Source organism: Musca vetustissima, unplaced genomic scaffold (assembly GCF_032173495.1).
Source record: "Musca vetustissima isolate MV318-11 ecotype Yass unplaced genomic scaffold, APGP_CSIRO_Mvet_v1 utg4481, whole genome shotgun sequence".
NCBI lineage: Eukaryota > Metazoa > Arthropoda > Insecta > Diptera > Muscidae > Musca > Musca vetustissima.
The window spans coordinates 402,073-417,630 of NW_026883244.1; the positions used below are offsets into that span (position 1 = coordinate 402,073).

Genomic DNA, 15,558 nt, shown 5'->3' on the forward strand with positions numbered 1-15,558 from the left:
TTAGTAAATATTAATATTTATTATTCTTATGGAAATTATTTATAATGAGAGAAATATGAGCTATTTCTTGTATATTTGATAAGTTTATAAAAATATGCCTAATATATATTTGAATAGTTGATTAAATATTCCAATTAATATTCTATATTCTTATTGAGTATTTTCTTTTTAACCAAGTCATTGTTGTTCAATATTAATAGAAATCAGTCGAAATCGAATGGAGGATTTTTTCTTTAACACAGATCGTCCTTTATTTTCTAATCCGAGTGCATCTTTTCGTCTTATTTTTCTACCCAATTAAAAAAAAATGTACAGAAAATCCCCAAAATACCGATCTTTATATCGGGGCTAACCTAAAAGGTATTAAATATTGATAGTATTCACTGAGAATACCAACTACTAAACTACAGTGCCTAAAATACCGAATATTTCCATATATATTATTTTTTGTCTTCTTATTTATTTTATATCATTGCAAATAAACCCGGTTGGTCATAGTTCCTACCAGTTCAGAGTGTTGTACCTCAACACAACTTTTCTTTATTTTATTTTTTTCCTATTAGATTTAAGCTTATTAATGCAACTCTTATTACACACACATCCCTACAAACAAATGAATTTAAAATATAGCTAAAACCAAGGCCTATAGATAAGGTCATCCTGGGAGATCAGCTGGATATCAGCAGCCATTGAAGTTTGCTGTCAAAATTCATTATTGTGAATTGACTTCCATTATGAAAACGTAAACAAAGTTCAAATTTTTGATATTAGACTTGAGAAAAAAACAGCTGTTTTCCGATATCGATTGCTACCTGGGTGGCCTTATTAATAGATCTTGCTAAAACACTGTACATACCATGGCCTATAAATAAGGTCACCAAGGGAGACCAGCTGATTATCGATACCTCTCAAGTTTGCTGTCAAAATGCATTATTGTGAATTGGCTTCCATTATGAAAACGTAAACAAAGTCGAAATTTTTGACATTAGACTTGAGAAAAAACAGCTGTTTTCCGATTTCGATTGCTATCTTGGTGACCTTATTTATAGGCCATGGTACATACATTTATGAATCATATCGAACTCTTAAGAATATTATCGATAACGATAAAACAATTTTGTAACCCAGAAAGGGTATAAGAGAGCGAAGAAAATACAAGCAGTCGCTCATATCACAACCTCCATTCAAACACGATACATAGTATCCACCTGATAATATTTCGTAGAGTAGTAATAAAGTGTGAATTTCAAAATAACCAAATCCTCGTTATTATTTATGAACGTTACATTGGCGCCCAAAGCGGGGTCTGGTACAGTGACTCCCAACGAGAGAACCTTGTTACATTGGCGCCCAACGCGGGGCCTGGTACAGTGACTCCCAACGAGGACGTTGTTTCATTAACTCCCAACGTGGAGCCCGTTTCAGTGACTCCCAACGAGGACCTTGTTTCATTAACGCCCAACGTGTAGCCCGTTTCAATGACTCCAGACGAGATGACCTTGTTACAAGCTTTATAATTACACTTATTTGTTCATTATATTCTGATTCGAACTCATTCACGGACTCGTATATCCTTGGGGAAAATGATGTCTCCTTTTTATTTTTTAAATTATTATAAATTTAAACTTTTTTTGAAAAAAAAATTAAACCCGATAAATCTCTTGTAATAATGTTGAATATTCTTCATTCTTCGCGTGTCCTTTTTTGGTTTAAACCAATTAATTACATATTTCATGTTTAAATTCTTAAACACATATTCCTCAGGTTGTCAAATTATTTGTTCATCCTTTTTTCACCATTTTCATATAAAATTTGGTTATAATTGTGTTTTTTTTTTAAATATTTTTATGTTATTTTAATTAATTTTAAATAACAAATAAACCATTGAATACTGTCCACTTGAAGAATTTACGAGTACAATGAGATATTTAGTTACAATATCCTTTGTTATCCTTTATGTTAGTTTTCGAGCGATTGTTAGTTGTATTATTCTTAATATTCCTTTTGAGAAACTTTTGTTTATCCTTAGATCCTATTGATAAACATTCCTTTTTTTATAAACATTCCTTTTATATCCTTATTATTAGTATTGAACACTTTCCTTTTATTTAATAAATATTCGACAGATGCTACGAATTTTCACAACCGCATTGGTCCGATGACCATTACAAACTGATTGTCCATAGCACCGAGTTCTAAACTAAACAACTATATTGGAAAAATGAATTCAAAATAAAATATGAATAAATATTTTCTGAATATTTGAATAAAATTTGCCGTACAGCATGACCAATGTTGCAAAAAAAAAAAAAAATAAATAATAATAATAAAGAAAAGTGATGTAATGCGGGGTATAATTAATATTAATGTAAAGTTTTTCTCATAAAGACTAAACTGGAAATGCCAACCTCTCGTCTAGAATAGCTATAGACGAGAGGTTAATTATACCCCGCATTACATCACTTTTCTTTATTATTATTATTTTTTTTTTGCAACATTGGCAAATTTTATTCAAATATTCAGAAAATATTTATTCATATTTTATTTGAATTATTTTTGCAACGTTACGCATGCCAAAGTTATGAGGAATTTAAAATTCTGTTTTTTTGTAAATTTGGCTGCACTGGAAAACACTTGTCGTCAGCGCCATCTATTGCATCTGTAGATCCGAAAACCGTTTAAGCAAAATTTAAACTCTATTTGTTCATCTGTTAAATTTACAGCACTGGTAAATATTTGGCGTCAGCGCCATCTATTGAATCGGTAGACTAAAAAATGGATTATCGAAAATTTAAACCTAATATGTTTTTCCTATAACTTTATATTAGATATTTAAATGAAATTGGTGTATATGGAAGTTATGATTGTATACTTTTTGTGAACTAAGAAAGTATGTATTGAAGTTTTCGCTAATTTCTCTCTGTAATAGTTGTGTTTTAAAAATGATTTGGTTTGTCATAGCAAAGTAGACTATTAACGCTTGCATTAGATACCAGTTTTGTTGAAAAGTTATTTGCTTCGAAAGTTCGACTCGAAAAAAACTGATGTGGCTGATTTGAATCATGTCCATCAATAGATGGCGCTGATGACGCGATCTTGCATATGCATTACCTCATTTCTTTTCGTCATAACTTTTTTCGTATTGCTGATATTAAAATAAAAGTGGTGTCATATGAAAGGTACAACTGTGTGCATTATTGTGAAATATAGTGCGTTTACATTGTGCCGGGTTACGTTAACCCAGTGGGTCTACATTGTCAGTTCCTTTGAATATATGACAAATAAATAGTCATAAAGTAGATTAACCTGGCAAAAAGTTCTAATGTAAATGTAGTTTAAATATATTTATAAAACGCCATGTTATTGAATATGAAGTTATGTTTTTTCAACTTTCTGTTAGTGCTGTAAAACCTTATGAAATCCGTGTACAAAGAAGATATTATGAGCTAAAAATATCAATTTGATTTGTTTCTGTATTGTTACGCGATCAAAAGTTATGAAGAAGAATCACAGAAAACTGTAAATTTCTGTCAATATGGCAACCCTGTCAAACAATATTTGATGCTGTCGTATAGAGTGTGTTATAAACTATTAATTCTATTCGAATAATTTCTGTATCAAATACCAATGATTTTCTTCAAAATTTAGCAGCACTGACAAAAAACATGTCGTCAGCGACATCTATTGACAGAATAGATTCAAGAATCTATTATCCAAAATGTAAACCTCATTTTTTTCCTATAACTTTATACCTTCTGTAGTTATTTAAATAAAATTGGTGTCATATGAATTTCAATTCATACTTTTAAAACCTATGAATACGAAATGTAATATTAAATATATATATAGTAAAGTAGACTATTTACTCTTTTATATGACGCCATTTTGGTTGAAATGTGATTATCTGTTCAAAAGTTATACGCTTGTAAGTTTGGACTTTAAAAACAATCAATTTATAAATTGGACTACATTGAAAATGCGTTTGGCCTAAAAGTATGCTATATTTTTTTTACAAATCAGCAGCCATTATGAAAAAAAGAAAAATTGCGGTTTTTAAAAAATCAATTTTTGTGTGTTTTTTTATTTTCAGGTAATAGGCGCCCAGCATCGAACAATAGGTATATTTCGGAACATGGTTGAATTCAAATGCAAATAACTCAGCGACTACTTAACCGATTTTTACAAATGATGCAGGGATGGTTAGGGGGAATTCTAAAGTTTTATTCTATACACTATATTTGTACGATTTACACGATGTGTTGCATAGCGTATTGAATTGAGTCGAAAAGGACGTATACTGTTCATGATTGGCCAGGTTTTTATACCGCATACCTCCGCATTCAATTGGCTGAGGTATATATCTGTCGTCAACAACGACTGATAAAATTTGTACTTGCTTTAAATGTGTTTTGTTTTGAGTTTCTTTTAAGAATATTTCTTATTGTCTGATGGTAGATCTTCTAGAATATATCTTTTGGGGACTCTCAGCTCAATTATGTTAGATTAGAAATTAGTCACTTCTCTGCTCTCCAATAATTGCTAACAATGACCAATAGTAGATATTTTTGTACACTTCACCTCACTGTGGCACAGGCAAAAGGAAACGAGATAAACCATGGTTCCTTTTGAGAATATGCATAGAATTACTTTCTTAGTCGATTGATGCATGTCCGTCCGACTGTTGATGTTAAATTGTAGACAATCTACAGGTCGCATTTATCAATCGATTTGGATGAAATTTGGCACAGCTCATTTATTTGGCCCAAGGACGAACCCTATTGAAATTGGGAGAAATCGGTTCAGATTTAGATATAGCTCCCATATATATTATCGTCCGATTTAATGTAAATGGTGCACCAAAGTCCCTATATATCTTTCGATTTGCACGAAATTTGGCATTGCGTACTGAATTGAGTCTAGAATGATGTGTGTTAAGTTTCGTGCATATCGGTTCAGATTTAGATATAGTTCCCACATATATTTTCGTCCGATTTAATGTAAAAGGTGCACCAAAGACTCTATATATCTTCCGATTTGAACGAAATTTGGCATAGCGTACTGAAATAAGTCTAGAATGACGTGTGTTAAGTTTCGTGGAAATCGGTTCAGTTTTAAATATAGCTCCCTTATATATTTTCGCCCGATTTAAGGTCAATCGTGCACCAAAGTCCCTATACATCTTTCGATTTGCACGATTCGATTTGGCATAGCGTACTGAATTGAGTCTATAATGATGTGTACTATGTTTCGTGAAAATCGGTTCAGATTTAGATATAGCTCTCATATATTTTTTCTTCCTATTTAAGGTAAATGGTGCACCATGGTATAATAATAAAAGGTAACAGCAAGTGTTGTTTACAACAACCACATGGAAATTTGTTGTTGTAAGTTCTACTAGTGTCAACTCATTTGACAGAAAATTGTAAAAAAACAAACAAATTATCATCAAATTATTTTTATTTTGAAAATGGAATATTTTCGAATCCTCAAAATAAAAATTGAAAAACATGAATGAAAATCTATCAAATTTATATTTCTATCGCTTCCACATCTTTCCTTTAATTGAGCCATTGCCATATATATGTGAAACACATATGGCAATGCTGGGAGTAGCGAGTAATTCCTTCAAGGAAGGTTTGCTTCCTCAAACTTTCCCAGCAGGCAGATTGAGTAAATTGAATACGGGAGCACATTAATAAAGAACAATTTCAAATTGTATGCGTTTCCAATTTTCCTGTTGGGTGATTTTTAAAAACATAATTTGTCAAATTCATATTGACACTAGTATTACGTTGGAATCAAATCAGCTGGGATTTGCTCTTACCTTTTATAATTGTACCATGATGGTGCACTAAAAACCTCTCTCAGGATACATATGTAGAATATACCCAAAGTGGTGAAGGGTATCATATAGTGGGCACAGTCCGACTTTACTACTTTCCTTACTGGTATTCGCATAGAAAGGTTTCCGAATTATAAAATAGTGTCTTTTTTAACCCTCCCCTAAAAATGGTCTAATTATGGCAAACAATTTTTGATTCATTAATTTGATGTTTTATCCCCATCCAGCCCCCATTTTGAAATAACAACAACGTTTGAAGTATTGAAAATTGTATTTTTATGAATTTTTGTATTTTATTTTTCAAATATTTTTCCTTTTTTATCTTATTAAATAAGTGTACATTAATATTTTTTTTTGTTTTGGGTTTCAAGTTTTTTTTTCATCCGTTTTTGTTTTTTTTTTTTTTTGGTTTCATTAATAATTAAATGTAAGTGTTAAGGATTTTAGAATATTAAATATCCTTAAATAAAACATTCATTATTATTTATTTTTATTTTTTTAGTTTAGTTAGTTAATAGTAGTTATTATTTTTTTTATATATAGTAGTTATATATATATTTATATATAAACTATATAAATGTTTGCATTCAATTCAAACAATTGAATGGGCTTCCGTTTTTTATTTTATTTATTTATTTTTTGTTTTTATATATAAGTTAGGTGTATATATATATGGTAAGATTCTAAACGTTGTTGTTGTTGTTGGTATTTTTGGTTTTGGTTATGGAATAGTAGTTGTAGTTGTTGTTATTTTTTATTTTACTTTTTCTGTAGATGTATCAATTTTTAGTATTTGTTTTTTTAACTTAATTTTAATTACTTATTTAAGCTTAACTTAAATTTAACAGCAAAATTTATGCTGTCCGTGGTTTTCTAGGTTAGGGGATGTAATATTTTGTTTTTTTTTCATTTCTTTTGTTGTTTATTTCTTCTTTGGTGTATGTATGTATAAATGAAATTAAATATATGCATTTTAATTGTTTTTTTTTATTTTGTGTTTTAATTATTTTTTCTTCTTTATATAAACGTTTCGTTTTTTTTTTATTTTCATATAAAATTAAACTGCAATAATGGAATATTTTCGGTATTATTAATATTAATTCAATGCTTTGATTTAGATGACTTGTTGGTGGTATTTGAAAAAATGTTTTCGCTTTTTGTTTTTTTTTTTTTGGTTATGGATTTTTTTTTTATTTTTTTCTTTGTTATGGAATTGTAATATTTTTGATTTTCTTGTTAAATAGTGATTGGTTTTTTTTTTGTGATTATTATTTTTTTTTATAATTACGTTTATTATATATGTATATTTTATGATACATGTGTGAAAAAAATTATTTTTTGTATATGCCCGTGATTTTTTTCTTTTTTGCTTTTATATTTCTGAAAGTTATAGTTCTCCTGTTGGAAAGTTTTGAAACATTCAAAATGAAGATTTTTTATTGGCTCATTTCAAATTGAATGCCCCGTGGGATGGAAAACTATATTTGAGAAATATATTTTTTGTATAGTTAAATATTTTTATTTATTAAATATTTAATTGTTTTATTGATGTATTTTAGAAACAAAAAATAATAATAATAAATAAATTAAAATAAAATAAATAAATAATGAAAATATCAAAATCGTAAAAAAACAATATGAAGACATACTCCAATTTACGTGGTCGAATAACCTACTCCAAGAAACCAGATGTGACCTATGTCACGCTGAAGTCAATTTGCTTCTATGTGCAATATTTCATTTTAATCATATCGAAAAAAAATAATCGAAGGAAATAATATCTAAATCTGAAGCGATTTATAGTAAACTTGATACCCCACATCAAGGATGGAAAATGAAAAATGTGAAAAGGTACCAAAAGAGTACTTTCTTTTAATAAAAAGAGTACTTTTTTCAAGAAGAAAAAACATTTTATTTAGTTTCATAAAGATCTATTTTAAAGATATCATCACTGATTCTGATTAACAATATGAGAATTCTTGCTTCTTTCGTTTAATTTTAATTTCACTACCTCTTTCTCGAAAGTCAATATACCCCAAACTAACATGAATTTCAGTTCCAAAGTGCTCTTGAAATTTTTGAAGTACTTACAACGACTATGAATGTCATCAATTTGCCTATCTCAGGAGATAGCACAGAGTATGCCAAATTAAGTATCTGACAAACATATCCGGTTAAAAAATATTGGAACTGATAAATTAATTTAATGTTTGTAATTTTAATTATAACTGAACAGTTATCAGTCGTAAACCCATTCATTTTTTAAGACGAATATTGCAATCACATCAATATCTTTATCTGCAATACTTTTGCCGGTCAAATCCATAACAAATTCTAATCCAAAAAATGTATATATATCATGGTCTAATGGAGGATTGGAATGGTACTGAAATGGTCACGGGGGTACTACGGTACTTTTTTTGGGTAAAAATGTACTAAAAAAGTACTATTGTACTGAATTTTCCATCCCTGCCCCACATGCTAGACTCAATACCATAGGCTATTCAAAATTTCGTTCCTATCTTACAATTCGTTTCAATCTTTGGTGCACCAATCACCGAAATCGCCCCAAATTAAATATGATACCTATCAGCCTTATTCTGGATATTCGCTAGGGAGATATCTCGTTCGTGAAAAATTCGCCTTTACATTCTCGCCTTATTCTGAATGTATAGGGAGAAGCAAAAATTGTTAGATGCGGATTCGAATCATTTTCGAAAATGGTGGTTGAAAAAAAAAAAAAGATTCGCGTTGCCGTATATTGTAATTTATTGTAATGTGTGCTGCCCCATTGTGATTTAATTTTGTAACCTTTTTCAATATTTTATTTAATGACTTATTCTTTTATTAAACATTGTTTCTTTGTTACTGTTATTTAAACTTTATAACAATACACATTTGAAATATGTAAAGAATCCACAGTAAAACTGCTTTGTAATAAAAAAAGCTTACAAATATAGCAACATACAATATGACATATGAAACAGCTGTTTGTTGTTTTGATGCAACAACTTTATAACAAAAAAATGTGAAATATGTGAAGGATCCGCTGTAAAAATGCTTTATAATTAAAAGAAAATAAATTAAAGTTTGAAAATATGGCAACATAAAATATGGCATGTGAAACAGCTGTTTATTGTTTTGATGCAATTTGGTGCAACAACAAGGCCTATAAATAAGGTCGTCCAGGGAGACCAGCTGTTTATTAGCTGCTTCTTGAGTTTGCTGTCAAAATCCATTATTGTGAATTATTTCTATTATTATGGGTAGAAATTTGCGATTGAATTAAATTAAATCGCACTTTATGATTTCACAATTTATTTAATTTCGATATTTTGTCTCCACAAATTTTTAAAGTGGACAATTATTTAATGACTTTATTTCGTCCCTAAAATCATGCACAATATAATTTTTAAAGAAAAATTAGTTAGCTTTATTATTTTTCATTCAAAATTTCTATTTGAGTTTTATATATATATATATATGTATATAAATATATATATTTTTTTTTTTTGAAGAGACAGATTCTCACACAAAACGTCTTTTTTTGACTTCAATATGCTTCAAACCCGGCTTAAATATTCCGTATTGCCTTATGCATCCTTATTAATAAGATTTCCAATGGCATTTTATTTGTTCTTTTGAAATTAAAAATATGCATAAAATCATTTACATATAATATTCAAAATCTTCTATGACGATTTTGCTGTGTAGATATTTTTCATAAAAATATTTAAAAGTTATATTTTTGTTGTCAGCTTCTTTTAAATTAATTAGCGAAAAATTTCGCACAAAATGTCATAACATTCTCCCACTTCCTGTAATCCAGAATAGCTAATTTTTTCACTTTCTAACTTCATTCAGAATAAGGCGAAAGCGAGAATGCAAAAAAAAATCGCTGCGAGTTTTGGTTCAGAAAATCTTTAAAGGGAAGAGCGAAAAAAATTCACGGTGAATTGATGTCCAGAATAAAGCTGATTTTAATGGATAGAATGGTGATGCAATAATAAGGTGATATATCAAAACAAAAACTTTTGTTTTTGTCTCGATTATCTGTCAAAATTTTCCATATAATATTTCAAATGGTTGGCAACACTGCACATCGAATTCAAGTAGAAATTACCCACTTTGACAGTTAATCAAGACATCAGCTGCGATAAATGGACTACCTATTCATTGTGCATTCAGTGTGGGATGTACCCAGAAGAAGTGGACCAATATTTCCCATCTTTGAATTTGATTTAAGTTTGCAAGGATGGACATTTTTAAATCGATTTCGAATTATCTGAATATCTTTAAAGGGAAGAGCGAAGAAAATTTACGGTGAATTGATGATGTCCAGAATAAGGCTGTATATTTGAATCGGGACTTAGTTATATATAGGGAGCTATATTAAAAATATTGAAGCTATTTAATGCCAACTTCGCACATGACACTGTAAACTCAAGTCAGCAGCCGATACCAAGTTTTGATGTAAATCGGAAAGAAGTTTTGCATGAGAGTTATGCTTAAAACTAAATCTATTTTAATTAAATTCGATACACTTCATTTTAGATTCATTGCAGTTGAATGCACAAAATGTCTTGTCAATCAGACATACGTAGTGGCTTTAAGTGCAGCATTTTCATGAAATCGGACGAAATTATACATCCTTGTAATATAAAAGCGGTCATTAATATGCTTACAAATACAAGACATATGGACTTGATTAAATCGATTCAAAAAGTCAATTCTAAACATAACCTCAAAAACGGCCATGAATCTATATAGTTCCCTTATGGATGCTACACACAAAATGCACAGGCTCAGTGGAGTGGAGTAGGATGTAAACAAATTGAAACTACCAAAGGTTTGTAAGGTTTTCCAAATCTAAAATTACAGAGCATTATAAATTGTTAAAAATTTTCTTGGTGCTCAAAATTTATTAAACTTGAGAAAACTCATAAAAAAATAAAAAAAACATTAAAATCCATATGCCAATATGTATGCACATTTCATTGTTTTACTTAAAAAAATATTTGAAATAAATAGAAATATTTATTTTTCTTTATTATTTTAAATAAGTAAAACAAATTGACTAAATAAAAATAAAAAAAAATATTTTCTTTAAATATTTGTGTGTTTGCTTGTTTTTTTTTTAATTTCATTTTTTCATTTTATTTCTTGCTGTTTCATTTTATTCCTGCTTTTGGTTTTGAAATGTATGTGTGTGTATGGAGAGAGGAACTTGTAAAAATGGTCCCCATTTCAAACATTGTTGTTGTCTATTTTTTGTTTGTTTGTTTTTCTTTTAAATCTACAGCAACAACGACATGTGCATTAAAAATAAAATATAATAATATGTATAATGAAAATATATTGTAAACAAATAATTTAGAAAAAGAAAGCATTTAAATACAACATTTTCTCAAAAATATATAATTATTTTTTTTGGACGGAAACAAATTAAAATACATATTGTAAAACAAAAACATTTTAAATTAAAAATATGTAATAACAAATTACAGATAAAAAAATAAATATACCTTAAAAATTATTTTTAAAAACCTTTTGTGTGTGTGTGAATATTGAAGCTTTTTAAAAGCTAATCATGTTTTCAGTTTATTTGTAAATATTTAATAAAATTGTATTATTATATTTTGTTTTTTTTTTTTATTAATTTATATATTTGTTATATGTGTGTGATGATGTTGTTGTATTTGTGTGAGTGGTTGTTTACATTAATGTTTATTTATTTAAAGCTTTATACAACACTTTTTTAATTTCAATATTTTCCTTGACGACCATAGAAATATTTTTCCCGGAAAAATGCATAAATGTTAGTTAAAAAAATTAAATCTATAAAAAAATTAATTTTATAATTTAAAATACACATTGAAATGAATAACATATATCAGTAAATGAAAAAAATTAAATAATAGAATCTACTACCTTTACATTTTTTATATGATCAAATCGAATCGAAGGTTTCAGTAAACAACAAAAAATAAATTATTAAATAATAGAAATAGAATATAAATTATTAAATAATAGAAATATAATATAAATTATTATATAATAGAAATTGTTGAAAGCCATACAATCCACCACCTTAGGATAGGCATTCAACTCACAGGCATGTCAGGAAGCATTTTCATCATTTGAAGAGAGAGGCAGAGGTCCAAAGCTACAAAAGAGAACCCCATATGTCAACAGGACTATTGAGCAGGACGGAATGGAGTTCAAACTGATCCAGTTGAGAAAGCAATTACAGCAATACAGGGTAAATCCAGTGCTCGGTTAATACCCGTCACCGAAAGCAGTCCAGCCAAAACCTACTCACCTAACCCTATCGTCACTATTGAACACAGCCTTTTTGAATCTGGATTTTGAAACAGAAGAAGATTAAGCAGGAATATGGTATAGTAGAAAAAACTGCTACAATTCCAAAAATTTTTTTAACATTCACGAAGTTAACGAAGTTGGAAGGGGACTCCACTGTGCACTTCTGCACCTGCAAGGCAAGCGCCACGTCCATTAGAAAGAAGATACTCAAGGCAAATCGTCGGCAGCGAGGTCAATATCAACAACGCATCAAGAGTCAGTCGCACAAGCTATAAAAAATTTTTATAAATGTATACAAAATTTATAAAAATTCTCTAATTTATGAGAATTTTTTTTAAACGGCTGCTGTAGAATTTTCGAAATTTTCAATATTCTTCAAATTATATATTTCCCAGGCGAGTCATCTGTAGTTTTGATTTACACTTATTGGGAGGAGCAGATACAAAGTTGATAAAAAAACAATACAGGAAATGAAAAGTAAAAACATACATCAAATATATAAAAAATTACAATAAAAAATAACTAAAAAAATTATAACAAAATTAGTTTGGTAATGTTTTTTTTTCTTTATTTTTTATCCACTTTATTGATTTTTTTTTTTTATTTTTTGTTGTTGAATGTGCGCATATAAATTATTAATATTAAATATTGTTTTTTTTTTCTTCTTTCTTCTTTTCCGTAGTTTATTTTAGATTAAAAAATAAAAATCATAATTATAAAAATATATATATGACACAAAAATTTAACATTTACTTTTGGGGGTTTCTGTTTTTTTTTCATTCTATTCTTCTTCTATAAATTATAAAATAAAAACAAACAAAAAAATATGTTTTATTTTGTTTTTCTTTCTTTGTAGTGGTAATAATAATTATGTAGAAATTAGAAAACAAAAAACAAATAAAAGTTGTTTTGTAAATAATAATAATATATAAGGAGACATTTAATAATAAAATTTTTCGTTTTATTAAAAATACAATAAAATATAATTATTATGTATATAATTAATTATTATTTGTTTGTGTGTGTTTGTTGGTTTAAATTATGATTATGATAAAAAAATTACGAATGATACTAGAAGGGGGAAAGGAAAAAACAAAATAAAAACATTAAACAAAAAAATTATGTTTACACATTAATTTATTACGTTTTTAGTTTTTGTTTTATAGGACACATTATAAATTAAGGAAAACAATTAATATAAATATATATTTATATATTTTATTAAAAAAAACATATACTCATTAGTGTTTTGTTTGTTGTTGTATAGTTTTCTTTTATTATTATATTTTTAATTTACAAATATAATTTTGGTTTTTTTTAAAAAATAATTTTTTGTTTATGAGACAAGAAAACAAAAATATTTGTATTATATTATGAGTTAGTTTGGGGGAAGGAGGGAATTGGGGAGGGAGTTATTTTAGGGATTATCAAGGGTGTTGTGTTTGACTATGTTGTTTTCTATTTATATGTTAAATGGCAATTAGGGAGTAATTATTATATTTAAAAAAAATATTGACATGTATTTTGGATTAAATATTTTGTTGTTTTTTGAATCGCTTTTGGCCATTTGGGCTAGATTCTCGTTTATGAAATAAATTGAAATTGAAATTAAAACAATTAACAAATTTAAAAGAATAATGAAATAAAATATAACAACATTTTTGACTTTATTTCATAGATTTAAACCTCTTAATCTTTATAACCATTAAGAAAGAAAGTCCAATGTGGCTTCCAGTGAAAATTCTCAAGTAAAATTGATTATATGTTTGGCCAGGAATTCCTTTTCACCAGAATAAACCTTAGATTTGTTAGGAAATTTTCAAGAAAATATCCTTACGTATCGAACGAATTTGACAGGTTTGGAGTAACACATGGCAATCCGTTCGACATCAATTTTACCTCAAAACAGACACATAGCAGATCGTGTGTGATATTTAAATTCTGGCGCCGAGGCAATGTCTTATAAAATTTTTCACCATTCAAATTCAAGTGACTTAGTATCCAATCCATTTTTTGAGACTTGATCCCTTTGTTTAAGGATTTATAGAATGGCGTTGCGTTGGCCTGTTCCTTTAGGTGGCAACCATTTTTGGTGTCAGAAAGGATATTAACCCTTTGAGCCCCGGTTTTTTTCCGTAATCATAAAACAATTTTCTGTTCACAGATTTAATGCAACTATCCTAGATAGAATATGGACAACATTTGACATCGCTACATCCTTGCATTCGGGAGACACAGTACATTCTTTCTGAAAAACCAAATGCAAAATCGACAAAAAAATCATTTTAAATTATTCTCTATTAAAAATAATTCTGATGACAAAATTCGTACATTTTGAATACGAAGCGATATAAATAATTTGGACTGTATACACAAATTAGTACTGTACACATTTTGGCTTGACATAGGAAATCCAAAGAATGCATATCTTCTAGCTGTATAAAAACTATAAGCTCTAAAACATTTTGTTGCCTGTGGGCAACATTGGGCCATAAAGGGGGAAAGGTTGCTCTTAAGTTCCTATATTTTGGGCATTCAAAAAAAAAAAAAAAACAGTTGCAAGATTGAGATTAACTATTTTTCCAAATACCAGGATATTGGTAGTAAGCCCTTCGTTTTCATCATCGAGTCATACTTGAATTTTGGTATGGTTCCGCCTTTTATGGAAAAAATGATTAAAATGTTACTCTAAAAAAAAAAATATTTTAAATCACATCATTTTAATAAATTATATAAGAGATTTATTATAAATACAATTGATAATAAAAATAAACTATTTTAGAATTATAATTTTTTTTAATTACAAAATTTTAAACTATTTTCTTTAATTTTTCCTCAAATTGCCATTTGAACATATAAATAAAGTATGTGCGTGTATTTTGTTTTTGGTAAATATAATGAATGGGAGTTTTGGGGTGGGGGGAAGGGACAAGGATAGGTATGCTTTTTGTTTTATTTTTTTTATAATATTTTCGCAAACATATATTTATTAATTAATTTATTAAACAAGGCAGCTCTTCAAAATGGATGTTTCATTTTTTTTGTATTCTTTGTAAGGTGTTTGTGTGTTTGTTTTGATTCATACATTTTGAATTTGTTTTTTGTTTGTTTTATATTAAAACTTATGTATTAAACAGTATATAAGAGGAGTGAGAGAGGAGATATAGAAGAAGAAGTTGGAGAATTTGTTTTTTCTTTTATATTTTATTTTATTAAATATATTTATTTGATTTAAATATATATATGTGTGTGTTTCTTAAATCTGTAGGAGTTTTCTTTTTGCTGATGCTTCTGATACTTTTTTGTTGTGGTTGTTACAATTTTATTTTTACTTATTTATGTTTTGTTAAATGTATTTCTTTTTATTATATTTTAGTAACAGTTGTGTGCGT

General features: G+C 28.0%; 1 protein-coding gene across 1 annotated transcript in view; it reads right to left on the reverse strand.

Moving 5' to 3' along the window:
* Positions 1-13,069, reverse strand: part of LOC133330094 (phosphoenolpyruvate carboxykinase [GTP]-like) — a 173,672-nt gene extending 160,603 nt beyond the window's left edge. Inside the window, exon 1 of the mRNA XM_061538563.1 lies at positions 13,066-13,069. The gene's annotated coding sequence lies outside the window, so the exon portion shown is untranslated. The remainder of the gene's footprint in view (positions 1-13,065) is intronic.
* Positions 13,070-15,558: the final 2,489 nt, after the last annotated feature.